General features: G+C 30.6%; 1 protein-coding gene across 1 annotated transcript in view; it reads right to left on the reverse strand.

Annotated features, from left to right (window-relative positions):
* The window catches only part of LOC113377019 (trichohyalin), a 124,691-nt gene that overhangs the window by 59,365 nt on the left and 45,323 nt on the right, over positions 1–20,003 (reverse strand). The window lies entirely within an intron of this gene.

Genomic DNA, 20,003 nt, shown 5'->3' on the forward strand with positions numbered 1-20,003 from the left:
AACAAATATTTATTATTATTACTGATCTAAATTATATCAGCAAAAACTAATTGCTGGTAAATAACTACTAATGATCAACTTACACCAAAATAACAAATAAAGTGTGTTTCTGTATGCAATTAAAAGTTATGATTAAAAGAATTGGAACATGAAACTTACTTTTGACTCTTTAAAAGCAATGCGGTCTACATATTATGTCAATGTAAGGCACTGACTGTAAGCAATAATGGGAACAATCATTTTTCATCTTTCTCCTCTTGGACCCTATCTCAAACTCAGAATAGTTTAGCTGTTATGACGACTGTCACTACCGTACCCCCAGTCTCCCTTACGTATTAGAAGATAAATATTTTTAAAATTCAATTATTCGACGGAAAAAATTCTGTAGGAAAAGTAAGCGAAACGGTATATTTCATTCATGGAAGTGATTACCGGTCGCGGGGCAGTCGTGTAGTAGCTGGGTTGCATGTTGTATCGTTCGCTCGGCACGAATCGCCGTCTCGAAATAGGACCCGCTGATCGTACGAGATCGATCGCCGGAGGCACGCGTGTTTTGTTTGTGCGCTAGTGGTATTTCCAGTTTCGGCGGCGGCGGCGGCGGCGGAAAATCGACATCGATAAATACCGCACACATCATACATGTGGATGATGATGCAATTATTCGCATTTCAAAACTCTGACTTATGATTTTAATGTAATAATCAAGAAAATTGCTGGAAATTATTAAATTTGAGAAAAAATTTAATATATATTTTTTTAACATAAAATTTTCAAAGCTAAGTTCTAATTTTTAACTTTCCGTAGGGTAGTTACAGTAATGGGCCAAAAATCGAAAATGAAAATTTTTGCATATCTTCACGTTTTGAAGGTTTGTGAACATTTTGGCATACCTCAGAAAAAATGGATGTGTGTGTGTTTTGTATGTCCGCAGTTTTTCGTCCACCTTTTTAGAATCAACCGATTTGAATGATTCAAAAAACATTTGATTCCTATTAATAGGAAGATGTGCTGATTAGTTTTTTGTCAAAGGCAAGTCTAGTTACGGAGGATACGGAGCAAAGAGTGCAGAAAATACAAATTGAGTTTTTGAGATAACGGAGTCTCCGAATGGAATGATCTTGACGGAATGATCTTGATGGAATGATCAAAAGCATTCAATTTGTAATGATTGGGAGAAGAGGTAATTAGTTTTTGGCAAAGGCAGAGAATGGAGCATCCGATTTGAATGATTTTGCTTGTGTTGATCATTTTCGAATTTCCTTGCTCCCAGGGGCTCAAATGGTTTCAAATAGATAAAAAAACAATTTTCTGAAAGTTTTAGCTCTTAATATTAACGTTTAGATAGAGCGCAATTCAATCAAAGTTTTGTATGGAAATAGCATGGACAAATTTTCAAAAATTTCAAAAATGCTTTTTAGATGTAATTTAGCGAACGAATGAATGAATAAAACTCATTCATTTGTCGCTAAGTTATACCTAAAACATTTTTTTTAAATTTTCAAAATTTTTTCCATGCTCTTTTCATACAAACTTTGATTGAATTGCGCTCTATCTAAACGTCAATATTAAGAGCTAAAACTTTCAGAGAATTGTTTTTTATCAATTTGGAACCATTTGAGCCCCTGGGAGCAAGGAAATTCAAAAATGACCATTTTAAGGACCACCCTAATGTATATATACATGTCGTACATAAGTATATATACAAATATTAAAACAATCTAATAATCGAGCATAACTCGAGAAACATAAATTTCTTTAAGAATTTATTATAAAATTCATAGATTTCGGCTACTTTTTTCAAAAGAGTATGTATGCAATCTGTTTATATCTTTAGTTAGTCTACAGATCGCGAATCTGTATAATATATTCTTTGGAAAAAGTTGTTTTGTTATTCAAATTATATAAATATAACAATTACAATCATCTTATCACATTGTGTAGTGCTGACCATTTTTTGGTTATTGTGGTATTTATTATTAATTTTGTTTATTTGAACTTTGGATTTGTAATTGTAAATAGCATTACTTGAGCTCAGTCCAAAATAATTATCTCAAGTTTTCTTGGTGATTGTCTACTTGTGATCTATGAATTTAAAATTTTTACACTTGGTCGACTTTAAAAGGCCCTCCTTTGAAAAAATTAATAAAGTGTGGTGGGTAGTTCCGTCAAATGTTCGCGCATTTGATCAGGGTTGTAAAATGGTAAGATTCGTTAATTTTATAATGAAAAAAATTTAGTGAAAAAATAAAAACAAAAAATAACACGATTTTTGCTTGCGAATTTTACTCACAATCTAAATGTTTGTCATACGCGCAAGCTCCAATGTGTGAAACAGAAACTTCTGAAGGAATTTGCCAACACACTCCAATATTTTTTAAAAGGAGGAGCCCCTTTTATGGTCGACTAATTTCGACCATTTTAAATTCATAGTTTGCCAAGTAGTCTTAATTATTGGAGAGACTATTGTGTCATTATTATTGACTGGGGTCTTTAGAAATGCTTTGACTGAGGGGCTCTAGAAATATTCTATACGAATCCGAAATTTAAATAAACAAAATTAATAAAAATGAATCACAATAACCGAATTAAATGGTCACAATTTCACCAAAGATCTCTCAAAAGCTCAATTTTCAAACAGCATTTAATTTTTTTTTCTATTTTTTTTCATGGCAGTTACGATCAATACGATCACCCCGTTACGGATTGACGTTGAGTTCCAGGGCACCAACATAGACTTCAAGAAAGCTAATGATGAAATTTAACTAGTTCTGCAATAATAAAAAATATCTTTGAAGAGCTTCTTTTTAACTTTCCGTAGGGTATTTTGCATTTCTTCGTAGGAAAGTTTTGAAGGTTTCTGAACATTTTGGAATACCTCAGAAAAAATGGATGTGTGTGTGTATTTATGTATGGATACAATTTTTGTCCACATTTTCGGGCGCACGGATCAACCGATTTGATTGGTTCAAAAAACATTCGATTCCTATTGATAGGGCGATATGCTGATTTTTTTTGGCAAGGGCAGGTCCAGCCGTTACGGAGATATGGAGCAAAGAGTGCAGAAAATAGAAATTGAGTTTTTGAGAGAACGGAGTATCCGATTTGAATGATGTAAAAAACATTCAATTAGTAATGATTGGGAGAAGTGCTTATTAGTTTTTGGCAAAGGCAGGCCCAACCATTTCGAAGATACGGTGCTAAATATGTAAAAAATGGCAGTTTTTGAGAGAACTAAGCGTCCGATTTAAATGATTCAAAGAACTTTCTGCTTGTCTTAACAAAATAATTGATTTTGGAAAAAAAATGGTACCATATTTTTTTTTTTTTTTTTTTTAGTTTGTTGTATATCGAAAATATTTCAGATTATTATTTTTTAATTCTGACTATAGTTTCAATATACTTACAAATAATTTCAACTCTGCAATTCAGTTTATATAGTTCTCATAAATAATAGACAATGTTACAATATTTATAATAATCTATTTGAAAACATTCTGTATTCCTCGAACATTTCGTTTACGGTACGGGAAGTTTCAGCAATTTGCCTTAAGGCACGATGCCATAATTGCCTCAAGACAGAAATCGACTTACAGCTAGTTTTATTTGGATTTAAACAAATTATTGATTATATATATATATATATATATATATATATATATATATTATGCTGTGTATCTTTGTGTTTATATATGTACATAATCGATTGATATACTTTAATATCGACATCCCTATCGCGTGCTAGCGTTCGCGGGGGGTTGGAATCGCGCGGCACGTTCGGCACATTCGGTACATTCGGCTACGCACGGAACCGCTCGTGTTTATGTCATCGACCGAGCACGGCTTCCCGAAAGTCACCACTATAGGCGTGAGAAGTTCCAAGAAACCAGGAATGAGGAAATAATTTCTATTCCAATTTCACAATAGAGGATTTGGAACAGGACTCATTATTGTCGATCTTATACAAGTTTTCTCTATTCTTATTACTTTCTAACCCTCCAATTAACTAAAAATAATTTAGAATTTTCCTTCTTTATGAAAACTAGTGCCGGCAGCAACTGGTACTATCCCAAACCTTTGGTCGTGCGGTCAGTTACGAATTAAACCGAGTGCGTAAACAGGTTTAATTTAAATGTAAGTAATTATACTGTTTAAATCACAACAATACAACACAACACATAACGCGTATCAAACAAGCAACTATCGAACTATGTTCAATAAAATTCCCAATTCATTCCTAATTATAGTAATGATTTTTTGTTCGTCATTTGTTTCATTATATCCCACAGGCTTGATAAAAGACGGCCAGGGGGCAAACAGATCCAGCGTCTTAATTTTAAATTTAAATGGATTTTACGAAATAATAGCTACTTTATTTAACGAATGCAATATAAAAGTTTTATAAGATTATTTCTTACAAAGATAACACTGTATTAAGGTGACCATGTGTCCCGGTTTTCCACCTTGTGTTCCGGGTTTTTCTAAAAGAAATATTTGTCCCGGATTCAGATCTCTTGTCCCTGATTGTCCTGGATTTTCGAAAAGTATAGGTCTAAATTCAATCTTCGCTCTTACTTGATCATGAAATTACAACTAACTGTCAAATATCTGAAAATTCTATGTACAACTAGTATCCTTACATGGAAAAGGTGGGTTAAAATAGCCTCTCACATTCCTAATTTTGAACTTTTATTTTTAATTTTACAAAAATTAACATAAAGTATGAAAATGAAGTTCTTGACTGTCTGGAATGAGTGTTAATTATTTTTAAATAATTATGAAGAAATTTTTATTGCATTCATACCTCCCCTCCCCCTCTCGACTCTGATTAGTATACTTAAAAATTATCGTCCCGGTTTTCACTTGAAAAAATATGGTCACATCTACTAAATATAACTTTGATCTGGTATTTTTTTCAGAAATATTCATCAGCAGAGTTGGTGTTAAGGCGCTAAAAATTAATTGCCTTAATTATATCCAAGTCGTTCACTCCCGTTACATTTACTACACTTCAAAAATCAAACTTATGTGATCTGTAAATAACGGTTGAATTCTAAACAACGATTGACATATAAAATTAAATTTATTTATTAAAATAATTTGAGTAACTTTGCGCGCTAGTTATGTCTAGCGACTGAATGTATACTAACTTATAAATGTAAAATATAGCATAAAAGTTATCAAAACTCTACTTGGAAGAGGTCTGCTCACAAATATGAACTTACTACATTTACATACAGAATGTAGTATTTTACTTCTAATCCGTATTAATACGGATGTCAGTAATAAAACTCTCAAAAACTGCATGACCATTTTTACACCCTTAGCACTCCATATTTCCGAAACGGCAAGACGAAAAAACTGAATGTTTTTTCAATCATTGAAATCGGTTATTCCATACTGTCGAAAATGTCGAGGACATTTGTTTGGACCATATAAATGAACTTCAAAATTAAAAGTCTTGGTACGGAACCTAAAAAATTGAAACAAAATGTGTACACATTATTAAAATCTTCATAAAATATACGATAATTTGTCATTTTTGACCACCAAATGGCACTTCTTTTTTACTTTTTTTTCACTCGATCTCTGTAACCGCCTTCGAAAAAGTTTAAACGGTACTTCATTTTGTCAATACAAATAATATGTTTTTGAATGATTCAATTCGAACGCTCCGTTTTTTCAAAAACTGAATTACCATTTTTGGATCCTTCCTTTACCATTACCATTTTTGAATCCTTTTGGATCCAAGGTAAAAGCTGTTATTTGGTCCTGTGACAAATTTCGTTTCCAAAATGTTGCTAACAATAGCAACGCTGGATTTGTCGCAGCCTCATTAGATGGCATTCATTTATACAGCTGTTACGCTCCACCTAGTCTTTCTTTGCCCGAATTTGTCGATTTTTTAGATCGTCTTATGGAGGATGCAAAACGACACCATCCCCGTAGCGATAGCCGGTGACTTTAACGCATGGGCGGTAGACTGGGGAAGTAGGAAGACTAATGCAAGAGGTAAAGCACTTTTAGAGGCCTTTAATGCACTTGACGTTGTTTTACTTAATAGTGGTGATAAGCCAACCTTTGCAAAGGGCAGTAGAAATAATAGACCTTACTTTTGTTAGAAATAGCTACGTCAGAGGAAATTGCAATTGGGAGGTATTAGATATCTGCACTGCTAGTGACCACAATGCAATCATCTGAGAAATATCAACGAATAGAAACATTAGAAGACATGCGAAAATATCTAAAGCCATTGGGTGGAAAATAAAATCTTTTGATGAAAGCGCCATGAGAGTTGCCTTGCAAACCTATAATTTCAGAACACGCTCATTTCAGATGAGCATACTAGAGAGCTGATGGAGAGAATAACCGAAGCCTATGATATAAGTATGACTCGTAAGCATGGCATAAATCAAAGACAATCTGTGCACTGGTGGACTAAAGAAATCAGCTCTCTTCGTAAAGAGTGCCTAAAGAAAAGAAGGATCTCTCAGCGAGGATATAGTCTTACTAATTCTGTACAACTGGTAGTGGAATATAAACAAGCACGTCGGCAACTAAATAAAGCTATCAAAGATAGGAAAGTTAGGTGCTGGAAAGAACTTCTGGATGAAGTCGAGGAAAATCCATGCGGAAGACCTTATAAAACTGTAATGTTTGAATGGGACTTCGCCCATTTAAAAGATGAGTATAATGTTTATGAATTATAACATTGATTATAGCAAGTTAAGAATTATATCATTCTAGATCCTCCCCCCACGAAGTAATGCCTAACGGCGGTTTTCGTGGGGACCAGAGGCAAGGGCAAAGCGGAGGTTTTAGTCGGTATTATACCAGGGCGGTATCGAGTCCGACAGACCCAGACAGAAGACCGGCCTGGGATGCATAAAGGCATTTCCTTTGCTATACAAAAAAAACACACACATACATTCATTTTTTTCTAAGGTATGCCAAAATGTTCGGATCTTCTGAAACGTAAAGCTATAAACGTAAAAATTGCGATTGCCATAACTTACCCTACGGGAAGTTTATAATGAAAGAAAATACTTTTGTTACGGATTTTCAAACATTGCCATTTTCCTCCCGATAGCAATATCGTAAGAATCAAGGCAATGGCTGGTTGTACATCTTTTTCTCTCTACTTTCGAATATTGTTGTTAAATAATTCTAAGCTTTACTTGTTTTCGAGATATCGGTGGTAGACTTTTTTACCCGGGGTCCTTTAAACCCCGCTGGACCCTATAAATATATAGATATATATATATATATATATATATATATATTAATGTATTTGTGTGTGAACTCTTATCTTACCAGGAGTTTGTATACTACTACTGTAAATATTTCTAAACATTTTTTCATTATATTCCCATGCGTTATATTTTATTAAAAACTCCATAAAGTGTTTGAAATAAATGCTGAAAGGAATATTACGAGCGCATATTGAGAAATTTCATAAAGTTTAACGGCGAAATGATAACTTTGAAATATGCAAAACTTTCAAGGAAAGTTTGAAAACGTCAATATGACCGAGAGCAAAAACTTTAGTATTATGCACCACTTATTTATACCACTTTTCTGCGAAGTATTCAAGTGGGGATCTTTTATTATCGTTGATGTTTTTAGTTTTTATCATTCATATTATGAAAAGGATAAGTATAGTATAATTAGGATTGGTATACCGCTACTATAATATTTACATATATACAGAAATGAGCAGAAAAACTTTATATATATATATATATATATATATATATATATATATACAGGGCCGGTCCTGGGGTAGTCAGCGCCCGCATGCAAGATTGATTTTGGCGCCCCCTATTATTTGGAAACAGTTTTATTATTTGAGTTATAAATAAAATTCTATTATATTTTTAAATATTATTTAATTAATCTGGTTTTATTACACAAAAAATTGGATATAATGGTTTTAATATCTAATTCTGCACATATATTATTTTCAATACTAATTAACGCCAAACTGTTCAGCCTATCTTGTGAAATATTAGTTCTTAAATAGGTTTTAATCAATTTCAATCTCGAAAAACTGCGTTCACCACTTGCTACACAAACAGGTAAAGTTAAGAGTATTCTTAAGGCGATTGAAAAGTTCGGGAAAGCTAAGTTGTTGGATACTATATAATTAAGAATATCAAATGGTTTTCGAAGATTTAAATCGTTTTTCTGAAAAATATCACGAAAAGCACACAACTCATCAAATAACTCTATTGAATTTATATCTTTACTGTCGCCATCCTTTAGAGTAATTTCTAAATCGTTACAATGTTTTCTTAAAGCTTCTTTATTAATTTCCGGTAATTTATTTAAAAAATCGAAATTTTCAAAATATGTTCTTAATTTTTCAAAGCGATCATTTGTGGAACACATTGCAACATCTAAAAGCGTATAAAACACACTAATTTTAAATTTTTCTTGTGGAGATCGTGGAGATTCGTCGTGTTGCTCGTAATCAAATTGTCGTTTCTTCTTTCGTTGTCGCACTTCCGAACTACTTTTAAATTCTTGCTCTCCATCCACCTCTTCGCTCAGTTCTTTTGCAGTTTTTAGAACATCCTCAAATTTTAGTTCTGACCGATAATCTTGCATAAATATTTTTAAATTTTCAATAGATTCTAAGGCCTGTGAAATATTTATATTTGGATCTTGAAGCATTTTACTCACAGGGTTTATTCTATTGAGCAAGTCATGCCAAATTATGAGAGAGCAAATAAATTTGTAATTTATTAAAATTTTCATTATTTACAATATCAAAAAGCGCATCATAAACTTCTCCTAATTGATAACGTAAGGGCCGAATTGCATTAATCCTACTTTCCCATCGTGTATCTGAAGGTTGCTTTAAAGTTAAATTTGTAACGTATCTTAAAAGTATTGCCCAACGATTAGAAGAAGATGAAAAGAAATTATATAATTCTTGAATTATATTAAAAAAACTAATTGTATCAGTATTTACTTTAGCTGCATCGTTAATCATTAAATTTAGAGTGTGCGCTGCACAAGGTACGAAAAAAGCTCTAGGATTTTTAGTTAAAAGTAATTTTTGCAGCCCATTATTTTTCCCTTTCATATTTGCTCCATTATCATAACCCTGACCACGCATGTCTTCAATGGGAATGTTCCATTTTTTCAAATTATCTATTATTGTAGAACATAAACCACGCCCTGTGGAATCGGTTATATCAACAAAGCCCAAAAAATTTTCCCTTATTTTTACAACTTCATTCTCAAAAGAAACAAATCGAACAATAATTGTCATCTGTTCTGTTTTACTTGCATCAGGTGTACAATCTAATATTATTGAATAATATTTAGATTTTCGTAGCGAGAGTAAAATTTTATCCCTTATCGCTTTACTTAAAATTTCTAACAGTTCATTTTGGCTTTTCTTACTCAAATAGTGAACTTTATTGTTCAGTTGAAGAGCTCTATGAATATGATTTTCTATAACTGGATCAAATTTTGCAAACAGCTCAATTAATTTTAAGAAATTGCCGTTGTTGCTCTCATATAATTTATCAGATGATCCTCGAAAGGCTATATTTTGGCTAGCAAGAAATTTTATTATTTCTATAATGCGTTCTAAAGCACTCCTCCAATGCCTCTTTTCCATCTCATATAAGCTTTGAGTCTGATAATCAATCGTGGTTTTGTTTTTTAAGCTCTTATCTAAGTCTTTCCATTGTAAAAAATTTCTCATATGAGTTAGGTTAGTCTCATGTCTATGCAAACTTGTACTAAGATTTCTTCAATCGCTATAACCATCTAAAAAACTATTAGTTTCGTTAGATGCAAAGAGTTTACAACAAAAACAAAAAACCCGATCCAATTTTTCAGAATAAATAAGCCATGTTCTAGGCACCAACTCCCCGTTTTCCATTTTTCTATTATAATATGAATAATTAAATTTGCGACCGTGAGTATCCTTGGGATAAATAATATTTTTCTTTTGAATAGGACCCATTTCAACTAATTCAACTCGCAGTTTTCTGTCAATAATGCCCCATTCAGCGGGGTCTTCTAAATTTTTAATTATTACCGTTTCCTCAGTTTCGTCTGCAACTACATTTAAATCTAACCGCTGCGATTCACTTGAATCATGTTGTGGTATAGAACAATCGTTAGAAAAACTTGTTGAAGAACACGGTTCGATAACACTTATTTCTTCTAAATCAACTTCACTACAACCTGTGTCAGACTTTTTAATTTTTTTAATAAAGTTGCTTAGAGTTCCTGCTTGTTTTTGAATATCTGCTTCTTTTACAGCTTTTCGCTTGCGGAATTGAGCACCAGATAATTTCTTTTTTGATTCCATGCTTACTTTTAACGCAAAAAAACTTAAATATTAAAACTTATCACTCAAAATATTTAATAGAATAACGATTCACTAATTCACTAAAAATAACAATTCACTAATTTGCGCAGTTATTAGAACGCTTAATGCCTTATCCTTAGCAATACTCTCGCCAAATGAACGTATACTACTGTTTCATATTTGGAACTTTCTTATATAATTATCAAGATGACCATTATTTAGAATTAGGAACAATGTTATCTTCACACAACGTAAAGCATTGTTGTCTTTTGATCGATTCATCCAAGCTCCTGCACGTGTGACATCGATAATCAAGCAATAACATATTAATATAAACAGTGCTTATTGTACAAACTATGGTCTTATTTGTGAGCTTGTATAATGCGCTTGTTTTAATAATATAAAAGTATGTTTGAAATTTTCAAATTAAAATAATTGTGAGTGATTTATAAATTGATGCCAAATTATTATATAATATTACAAAATATTATTTTTTATACTATGTTAATTTAGGTTATTTATTATAATTTATTTAACTTATTAAGTATTCTACAAAATCTATATTTCAATAAAAATAAACATTAAATCCAAAGCTCGAAATTGCGCCCCCCTAAGGCTTGCGCCCGCATTTCTTGCATGCATTGCATGCAAGGTAGGACCGGCCCTGTATATATATATATATATACATATGTAGGGTGTCCCAAAACGGGGTGATAGTATTGACCTTATCTGTCCTGAAAAAATTAAAAAAAAAATATCTCACGTTGTTTGGAAAATATGAGCTTTTAAGTGCAACCATTATTGAAATATAACCATTTTTCAGGTACTGTGGTTAATTTTTCTTTGTTTTGTTTATTTAAACTTTGGAACCGTTATATTTCTAGGACCACAGTAAAATATAATAGCACAATTGCCTCAAATTAAGACTTTTTGTTGAACTATGAATTTAAAATTTGTAAAATTTTCTTTAAAATAATTGTACTAATGTGTGTTGGCAAGTTTCATCAAAAGTTGGCGCATTACTAAGGATTGTAAAATAGTAAAATACTTGATAATTTTATTACTGAAAACTTTCGAGTCAAAAAATAAAAACTTAATAATGACTTGATTTTTTCTAGAACATTTTACTCAAAATCAGTTCAAATGTTTGTTATACGCGCAAGCTGTAATGCAAGAAGGAAATATTTGAACTGAATGTGACCGAAATGCGCTAATCGTTATCGTGCTATTTTTAGTTTTTTTTTTTAATTTTAATAATAAAATTATCAAAACTCTAGGTTGTTTGTTCACACCTTGGCAAACTGTTTGAATACAAATAAATAATGTTCAGGTACAAGATTAACATGAAGTGCTATACAATTGATTGCAAGCGCCAAATAATAGATATTTTATATTATACTATTATATATAATAATAATGCAAATAAAACAAAGTTTACTTAATTGTACTTATTTTTTTATTTTTTTTTTTTTGTATTTAAGATTTGAATTTTCAATTAAATTAAATTCAGCCCATTTACAACTTCTCAGTCTATGTATATTTAAATTGTTATGTATCTTATCGTTTATCATTTTATTTATTAAACATATTAAGTTATTTAGCATTGATAAAAGCACTTTAAAACTTTCTCCGTGGTGTAAGCGTGTAGGTAAATAGGTATGATGTAATAAAATCATTGAACGCATAAGGTTTAGGAGTTCTTCTCGTCGTTTACTACGGCGCGGAACGCTGAACGCGGAACGTGCCCAACACCCTTCGCTTCCCTAACTGGGTCAATAATATGCGACCGGCTTGGGTGAAATTGTGAGATACGTTCGATTTTACAAGAAATTTGACTTATGGAAAGAATAATATCATTACGCTTATTGAATCTTGTGGAATCTTTGTGAATTGACCTAACAACTGTTTCATGATTATAAAAATGATGTGACTATAAAATTTAATTCTTTCTGCACTAACGGCTTCTAGGATTATGTATGCATGCGAACAATAAAATCATAATATTGTGTTTTGTACATTTTTATACAAGCCAAAAACAAAAATACTTATTAACTTCCCGTAGGGTAAGTTATAGTAATCGCAAAAAAATCGAAAATGAAAATTTTTATATATCTTTACGTTTCAGAGGTTTCTGAATATTTTGGCATACCTTAGAAAAAATGGATGTATGTGTGTGTGTGTGTGTGCGTGTATGTATGTGTGTGCGGATAAAAATTTTCGTCGACGATTTCGGGAACACGGATGAAGCAATTTGAATAATTTAAAAAACATTCGATCCGTATTGATAAGGAGACGTGCTGATTAGTTTTTGGCGGAGGTAGGTCTAGCCGTTCCGAAGATATGGGGCAAAAAGTGCCAAAAACGGTACCCCAGTTTTTAAGAGAACGGACCGTCCAATTTTAATAATTCAAAAAACATTTTACTGGTATTGACAAGATGAAGATTTGATCAAATTTTCATAAGGGCAGGTCTAGCGGTTTCGGAGATCTAACGAAAAAAGTAAAAAAAAAATGCCATTTGGCGGTCAAAAATGATCATTAGACATATGCACATCAAATTATCAGATATTTTATAGAGATTTTTCACAATAAGTATAAACTTTGTTTATATTTCTTTGGATTCCGTACCAATGTTTACCCGTTAGACAGCGACGCGGCGCTTACGCGCTTTATATTTTGTCTCTATGCAGTTAAAGCAGTACGTTTGCTTTGAAATAAAGTTCAGATCTTTCAATATATGTCAAAATAAAGAAAACATTTTTTTTTTCTATTTTTTTTTTCAAAAAAAAGTAATTTTTTGTCAAATTTATAGTTTCTCAAAAATCTTATTTTTTCGAAGTAATTTTTTTTCAAAAATGTTAATCGTTTTTAAAAAAACGATAATTTTTGGTACGGAAAGTTCTAGCAATTTGCCTTAAGGCACGATGCCCTAATTGCCTTAAGACAGAATTCCACTTACAGCTAGTTTTTATTATTATTTTGTATATATTACAGGTGAGACTAGGTACGGTTGTGCCTTCTAATGTATACTGATTTTAAGAAAAGGTTCATGGGGAGAAAGACGTAGTATGTTTGTTAAGTTTTTGTTATAGATTTCAGTTGGCGCCTTGCGTTAACATGATCTGTATACCGCATTGCTTTTAAAAAGTCAAAAGTAAGTTTTTGCTTTCGATTTCTTTTGATAATAACTGTTATTTTTATACACATAGATCACCCTGTTATTTAGTAGTTAATTACCAGCTACCAGTTTTTGCATAGATAATTTAGTTCGATCTTAACGATGATTTGTCTCCAAAAGTGTTGTGACATGTATTTTGTCATTTTTGGGTGAAGATTAAACAGATAAAAATTAACTTAACTAAGACAAAAGGCGAAAGAGGAAGGGAATGAATAATTCAATACAAAGAAAAAAAGGTTCTTCAAAGATTTCTTATTAATTTCGTTCAAAAAATTATGTTCTGTATATATATATATATATATATATATATATATATATATATATATATATATATATATATATTTATTCTGTATATGTATATATTATATTTATAAGCTTTGGTCAAGTGATTATGTTATGTTTACATATTTCTGATAATAAAAGTTATTTTTATTTATATCTATGTATTTTGACTTATTTTTATGTCTGTCACAACCATCCCTGGTGGTGTGGACGTGAAGACCGTACCTAGTCTCCGCTACTGATATTTCAAATTAATTAAAGTTTTCGCAATTTCTGAGCAAGAAGACAACCCGTCCAATTTAGCCAATTTTTCCAATTTTGTCTAAATTGTCAAAATTGGTCGGGTGTATATAAAATTTTTCTATAATGATGTATGAAAAACTACTCTTCCTAAACGATTATTCGGATTCTGATAAATCTTTTTGAAGTTTAAAGTAAAGTTTTAGCATTTAAAGAATGATTATAAAAATATAGTAAGTAAATATAGTAACATTGTAGAAATAAATGGAAAAAATGTAACCAACAACAACATATCATTGTTCGACATTGAAAACATTTTGGCAGAACTGTCACTCGAGGTAATAATTTGGTGATGGTTTTAATAGATAATCGTTGGTCATTATTTTTTTTTTTTGAACGCAAATTTTCGCAAATCAATAATAGTCAAATCTAGTAGTTAAAAAAAACTACTCGTTTTCTCAAACTTTAATGAATTTTTAAAATTAAACTACTTGTATAATCGTCAAAAAAGTTCTATAAATATCAGCTTAATTTTTTTTTCAACAATTAATTTCAAGAAAACGGTTTGGTAGATTTTCACGTAAAACTAATCAGTATCATTCCCAACTAATATTTTTCAAATAGTTTTTGATTTTTTTAAATCGATTCGGTAGTATGAGCTTGAATGTGGACGAAAAGTTTAACACTTTTTTTCAAATTACAGATCGTCGCACAAACTGACAAACGATATTCTTTATTGAGATACATCAAATGGCTTTTAAATTTCTGAAATCGGTCCAACCGTTTTTGAGAAAACGTCGATTTACGGTAAAAAAATCTGTTCATACACACACACTGACACACACACATACATACTTTTTCCAAATTTGGTCTCATTCAATTCAGAATCGTTTAAAACGTCGAGAAAACATAAAATTAGCGAATCGGATTGTTCTATGAAAACAAACTTCTCCTTCGGGGAGTTAAAAAGTAAAATAAAAGTAATTGATCCAAAAAAATCGAAGAAGTGTTGCAAGCTTTTCAAAAAATATAAGCTTTTAAGAAAATCTTAATCGAAAAAAGTTTAAAAATCTATTTTTGAAAGTATTAACTTCTAATTAATAATAATTTTTTATTATACATTTTATTAATTTTCTAAAAAATAATATATATATATATATATATATATATATACACCTAAGTCTGTTTTTACACGGAGATTGGTTCCAGAAGAAGCCGTGTAAAAAAAAAACGTGTAAAAAAAGACATTGATCTTATACAAAAATGGGTGATTTGTCCTACTCTCTAAAACCTATTAAAATTAGTGAAAAACAAGAATTTTCGAGAACAAGAATTCATGTTTATTTTAATAATAATTCCCCTAAATTAGTGCTATTCACATTTGCTTTGACCAGTAAAAATTGTTTGTACGCGCTAAAGGGGAATTCACTTAAATCTTTAAGCTAGTGTTCGCAAACTATCGATACTATCGATGGTTTCAGACTTTTTTCTTTCATAAATACTTTTTTGTGATATGAACATACATCGCAAAAATTAAATTTGACAAAAAAAATTTAAGTACATAAAATTTCAAATCGTGCTAAATGGAATAAAATCGTATAAAAAATTTAAAATATTCAATTTTCAAACCGTGTTATATCAAAACCGTGTACAAAAAGACCGTGTAAAAACAGACTTAGGTGTATATATATATATATATATATATATATATATAATGCTTCTTTTTTTGTCGAAAATAGGTTACCGAATGACTTTATGGTGAATTGAAAATAAAATCAATGGCATATTTTAGAAGTGATCAATCTTCCATTTGCCTTGAGCAAGACAAAACATTGTCCGAGTATGTCAATTTTCTAGAAATTATGCTGTCAATTTTATTTCCAATATAATGATTCAGAATAACGCACGAAGTAGACTATATCCTTGTTTTCGATTTTTTTTCAATATTTAATACTTTCTATTGACCTTTTAGAAACCTTTTATTTAATTTATTAATTTATAAGTTTACAATGATTCTATTTTAGTTTCATGTGAACTACAATTTTTCTTTTTAAGGAAGACATTCAATAATTTTTTTGAGTATTTGATTTTTACAGATTTATGTTGGAAGATAAGATTGTTCATTCTAGTTGTGATTCTATTTTTACATACTTGTAATTAGTATTTTTGACTTTTTTGCACCAATGCCTGGAAAGTCTCAATTGTACCTTGTCACTATTCTCACTTTGAAATCTATTTTAATCTAATATTAAAGTGAAAATGGATATCGCTACTGCTTGGTTTCTGGTTGCGCGCTACGCAGGATTTTAATTTGGAATCTTGGTTGCAAGGCCCACACATCTCACAATGATTTAGTTTTTATTTAGGTGATATTCCGTGACTTTTTATCAAAACCCCTAAGACTTACGTGATCAATCGACGCTTCCAAATGTAAATACTCGTTTATAAAGTTGAATTCAAAACTAAATAAACTAATAGAAATTATAGTTATTTTAATTGGAGAAAATTATCTGGCCTATAAAGTTAAAAATAAGTGGAAATGGGAGGAAGTATAGTGAAAGTACTCGATAAATACAGACAAAATGGTTTATATAGTTAAACTGACATTTTAAATCTTATTTAAAAATTGGCTATTTTTAATAATGTTTCTGCGACTATATAGCATAAAGAAAGCTATAACCACAATCTTCTCAAACTTTGGGCTTCATTGTCACAGTCTTTTAGCAGTAATCAGCTCAAACGTGTTTCGCGTCTTTCATAATTTATTTCGAGGTTGATTTTATCATATTTTTTGGAGAACTGCTTATTGATATTTGTAATTATTTCAATCAATAATCAGGTGTTTGGTGGAATTTCCATGGAAAATGACAAAATGACAGTGCTATTTTACAAGAATGACACGGCAAAGAAAAAAATTAAAAACCTGTCAAAGGTAACTGGATTTTAACTTTTATTCTACGCATGTAAGAAAAAATAGCTGAAAACAGACCAAAAGATCCATTGGTAAAAAAAGACTTGCGCAAACCATCTTTTGTCCTTCTGAGCCCGTAGAAGATGTGTGACAAGTACCCTTTGGGTTCATGCTTCATGTGCCAATATCTGAAAGAGGCCCAGACAATTTATTTGTGAACTGCTTTCTAATAAATTAGTGTTTCAGCATGCATTTATCTTATATGCCATTTAGTTCGTACTATATGGACAAAATGGTTTTTTGTAATAGGTTGCATGTTTCCTTAATAAATATGTTATTATAGTTTCTATATAAGTAACACTAAACCTACCAACGCCGGTCAAAATGACCGTTTCAAACTTAGTGTATTACTTACACGTTTGTAAATGTTAAAATACCATTATCAAACTACATGACAATTCTTAAAACATTTTTTTTATTTAATTTATTCTGCAATCTGTTTTACATGAGCATTAACATTAAGTAGAGATTGCTAACAATAATTATCTTACAATATAAACTAGAAGATAATAGCAACACCCAGCGGCGGGTCTACTAGGTATGTTCTTAGAACCTACTATTAAATTTTCTTCACTCTTTGATTTTAATTTTTTTCGATTTTCCTAAAAAAAATTATTATGTGGCCTAACTACCGCGGTCGGTCAATTTGATCGGTGGAAAATAATGTTACGTGGGAAGTTGTTTTCGTGGAGATTTATACAAAATATGCCAAATGAACCCTACAAAGATAAAGTTCTGGGCGAAGTGTTAAGGCAATAGTAAATACATAATAAGTGGGTTTCCGTATTTGGGAAATGAGAAGAGGAGAGATTGTTCAATTCTTCAATTGGATAGTTCGCTGTTCTATTGGATAATTCAGTCACAAATTTTGAATAAAGTTTTATTACTCTCACGGTGTATAAAAGTAAACCAAAAAGTGCTTGTGCCAAGTTACAAACATTATCGAATAGAAATAGGAGAAGGCACCAAAAGTGCTTCGAAAACTATTAGAATTTGTATCAGTACATTTGTTAACGTCTTACTCAACCCTGGTCTAATTATATATTTTATTACCTTCATATAGGATGGCAATAATAAATCCTCATCCCTTATTATATAATTTAACACTTTTAAGTAATTCCTCTCATTGTCAAGCATCCTGTTCCTATATCATCCTGCATTTAATCTATATTTCTAAGGAACTCGGATTACCTGTACCCAGTTTTAATTCTACGTATCATGCAATCACCGACCAATACCTGATTGGTTGATAAATGTAATAGCCATTGATTGGATCCAAAATTGTAAGGAAATGTCGCTTAATTCCACAAAGTGAACCAATCAGAAAAATATATAAAATTGTAAAAGCTTTATAATTTGGTATTAACTCAAATATCATCAAGTTAACATCAGTCTTAAATCAACATTCAAAGCAAAAGCATTTAACATATCATCTATAAATCTGAATCTTTCATTCAAATATACAATAATTAAACTTTTATTATTATTCTTTTATTCGGTCTGATATAGCCACTATCTAAGTATATCTGGTCCTTTGTCAATATAAATAAAGTGCAAGTGTTTTAATAGAGTTCGGCAGCATCTTGGTGGATCACGGACTTCTTATACATTTTTGCAATCTATCTTTAAACATACTTTTTGATCCATTCGAGCCGAATGGTCACTTAGTAAACATATTTTTTTGGTCCATTCGAACCGGATGGTCAAACAATTAACAACATTATTTGGTGAAAATGTGGTAGACCGGATGGTTAAAAAGTGTAACATGAAGTCGAAAATTTGTAGTTGGCAAGTTTAGGTTTATTTCAACATTTTGATCTTAGTTGGATAAATGTTTAAATTAGAAATAGAGAGACGACGAGTAAAAGCATTTTAGGCACAAATTTTTTTTTTAATTATTATATATAATATTTTAACTCGATGCATATTCAAAATCTCAAAAAATTCAAATTTTTATCAACACTGTCCATAAGTTTGGTTTTGTATGGATCGGTTTTCACTGTATAAATAGAAAATGACAAATATAGCTAAATATAAAAGATAGTAGCGAGCGTTTTGATTCTTGAAATCATATCGGTTTAATAGCATTTGGAATCTTCTGCTACGGTTCCCAGAAAGGTTTTGTGCTATCTTTTGTCTAGTGTATATATTAATTTAGATTTTTATAACGGTGTGTATATATGAATTTAAATCAGTGTGACTTCTTCTTGAAGAAGTAACTCCCTCTACTTAATCTTAAAAAACAGAGTTTTCAACCCTACAAACCAGAAATAAAAGACCAAAAAACTTAGAATTAGTATATCCGGATTTAAAAAGAACAAAGTTCGGTCGCAAGTAAGAGAGTATTTTCTATTTTGGGAAATATTGTGAGTAAACAAAGGACACGTCTAAATAACAAATCGATAGACATTCTCAATTTTTGAAATCATATTTTAATAAACAAGAAACAATTATTTTTTTTAAATTAATTAATTTAAATAGCTTAATTATTTTCACAACTAAAATTGATAGTAACAAGTATGTATCAACATGTATCTAATTTTTTTTTAATTTGATAAATATTTTTGATTTAAAAATGTATTATTTTTATTTATTCGAAAACTGTTTTTTTACTGTGATAAATATTTTTATTCTTACGAGTATATGTGAAAATAATGCATGAATAACGAATAATTATTTTCGAAGTTATTTAATCTTCTTCTAATTAAAATTAAAATAATTTTGTTTACTATCCATAAAATTGAACAATAAATTCAGTCAAATACTGCTTTAAATCGCACTAGATTTGCGGATAAATTTCGAGAATATTTGAGCAAAAATTTATTTTCTATATAAAATTCGAAAACCAGTTAAAACCTGTTTTCTGAAATATGTCGGATTTTGTATAAACCCTGATATATACGAATCGTCGATAGTTCCAGTGTTAAAATACTATCTGCCTTGTAGCCTTTGAACTAAAATATGTAGAACGATTGACACTGGTTTAATATCATATCACCA

This window comes from Ctenocephalides felis, unplaced genomic scaffold, assembly GCF_003426905.1.
Source record: "Ctenocephalides felis isolate EL2017-DRISC unplaced genomic scaffold, ASM342690v1 CF-g0.4_SCAFFOLD_01886, whole genome shotgun sequence".
NCBI classification, from domain to species: Eukaryota; Metazoa; Arthropoda; class Insecta; order Siphonaptera; family Pulicidae; genus Ctenocephalides; species Ctenocephalides felis.